Below are 2,629 nucleotides of genomic sequence, written 5' to 3'. Positions count from 1 at the left end.
TAACTTTTTCAGCAAAGAAAGATGATGTTTGTTTTTTGTTTTTTTTAATTATAGTTAATTTACAATGTTGTGTTAGTTTCAGGTGTACAGCAAAGTGATTCAGTTATACATATTGATATATATATATTCTTTTTCAGATTGTTTTTCATTATAGGTTATTTCAAGATATTGAATATAGTTCTCCGTGCTATACGGTAGGTCCTTGGTTTTTTTATCGATGATGTTTGTTCTTTAATTTTCATCACAAATAAATAAGAGTTTGAAGTGACCCAGTGCCACAATTAGTTCTCTTTAATTGACTAGTAATTTTTCTTTTCATTAGCCATCTTATCATATAGAGTATAAATATTTAAGTATCCCTGTATCAGTTATCTCTTGCTGCAAAACAACATACCCCCAAACTTAGTGGCCTCTTGTACAACTCCTCACTGCCCTCCTCCTCGGAGAAAGTGAATAACAGCTCTTCAACTCCACAATTTAAAAACTCCTCCAATAAAACTGTGTTGCAAAAAATGGGAAAGAAACAGAATAGAAAAGATTAAAATGAGTCAAAGAGGTAGAGCCTGAAGGTTTTGTGATGGAAGAAATATTGGACTGATGTGTAGTGAATGGGAAGGTGGTGTATACCCTTCAGCAGAAGAGATTTACAGGTGCTAACAATACTTGAAAACTGGAAGAAAATTGAGATCATTCAAAGTTAAAGTATTTCTTATTTCTGAAAAAGCTGGTAAAGAAAAAGATGGCACAAAAGTAAAATCTTTATCTGACAGTGAATCTGATGACAGGAAATCAAAGAAGAAAAGAGATTCTGCTTTGCCAAGATGCTTTGCCAGTGGTCTTGATCCTGAGCAAATAACTGTGTTACATACAGCAGTGGATAATTAATATTTCTCATGAGATGGAAAGATGCAGATGAAGCAGACTCGATGCTGTAGAAGAGGCAAACATGAAGTGTTGTCAAATTTTAACTGCTTTTTACAAAGGGAGACAAACTTGGCATTCTTGTCCAGAAGATGATCAATAATTGTTTACATACATACAAAAATCTGGTCTTGGTTTATGACTTATTAGTATGAAAAATAACTACATTCTAATGAAAGTCAAGTTTGATGTGTTCATTTTGAGTAGTATTAAGGGAATTGTTGAGTTGTTCTTGTTTTTATTTTTTTTCTATCAAAAGCACAGGTTACTTTGAATAAATAAAACTTTCTGTAGTTGCTTCATTTATCAGAACAGAACGTTTGATACCATGGTTTATTATTTTCTCTGCATTAGAGAACAGCTTTTCTAAAATGTTAGACAAAATTTCCATAGTCATTACTCAATCAGAATTTCCATTTATTATTTTTAACCTATAATGCCCAAGGACCATTCTGGGTTTATTTGTTTTTATCTGTATACATAAATACATACGTAAATGCTTGTTGTTGGGTTTGGGTTTTTTTTTTTTTTTTACATTCACCAAAACAAAAAAGGCATTTTTTCACAACCATGAGTAAGTGCGTGTTGTTTCTGGGATGCCATCATTCTGAGCAACCTAGGAAATAGATCACCTCAAGCTAAACTGAAAATTTTCCTGAAGCCATAACCTTTCAAATCAAACAGATGTCCCTAACACCATACACAAAAATAAACTCAAAATGGATTCGAGACCTAAATGTAAGACCAGACACTATAAAACTCTTAGAGGAAAACATAGGAAGAACATTCTTTGACATAAATCACAGCAAGATCTCTTTTGATCCACCTCCTAGAGTAATGGAAATAAAAACAAAAATAAACAAATGGGACCTAATGAAACTTAAAAGCTTTTGCACAGCAAAGGAAACCATAAACAAGACGAAAAGACAACCCTCAGAATGGGAGAAAATATTTGCAAACCAATCAACAGACAAAGGATTAATCTCCAAAATATATAGACAGCTCATGTAGCTCAATATTAAAGAAACAAACAACCCAATCACAAAATGGGCAGAAGACCTAAATAAACATTTCTCCAAAGAAGACATACAGATGGCCAAGAAGCACATGAAAAGCTGCTCAACATCACTAATTATTAGAGAAATGCAAATCAAAACTACAATGAGGTATCACCTCACACCAGTTAGAATGGGCATCATCAGAAAATCTACAAACAACAAATGCTGGAGAGGGTGAGGAGAAAAGGGAACCCTCTTGCACTGTTGGTGGGAATGTAAATTGATACAGTCACTATGGAGAACAGTATGGAGATTCCTTAAAAAACTAAAAATAGAATTACCATATGATCCAGCAATCCCACTACTGGGCATATACCCAGAGAAAACCATAATTCAAAAAGACACATGCACCCCAATGTTCACTGTAGCCCTATTTACAATAGCCAGGTCATGGAAGCAACCTAAATGCCCATTGACAGACGAATGAATAAAGAAGATGTGGTACATATATACAATGGAATATTACTCAGCCATAAAAAGGAACGAAATTGGGTCATTTGTAGAGACGTGGATGGATCTAGAGACTGTCATACAGAGTGAAGTAAGTCAGAAAGAGAAAAATAAATATTGTATATTAACGCATGTATGTGGAACCTAGAAAAATGGTACAGATGAACCGGTTTGCAGGGCAGAAGTTGAGACACAGATGT

General features: G+C 34.0%; 1 pseudogene; it reads left to right on the top strand.

Annotated features, from left to right (window-relative positions):
* The first annotated feature begins 491 nt into the window (after positions 1-491).
* LOC114892773 lies at positions 492-1,024 on the top strand (annotated as a pseudogene).
* The last annotated feature ends 1,605 nt before the right edge of the window (positions 1,025-2,629 follow it).

The sequence above is a fragment of the Monodon monoceros genome, unplaced genomic scaffold (assembly GCF_005190385.1).
Source record: "Monodon monoceros isolate NGI ecotype Baffin Bay Population unplaced genomic scaffold, NGI_Narwhal_1 Super_Scaffold_1, whole genome shotgun sequence".
Lineage (NCBI taxonomy): Eukaryota > Metazoa > Chordata > Mammalia > Artiodactyla > Monodontidae > Monodon > Monodon monoceros.
The sequence above is the reverse complement of the archived record's forward strand: the minus strand, read 5'-3'. Positions and strand labels throughout refer to the sequence as shown.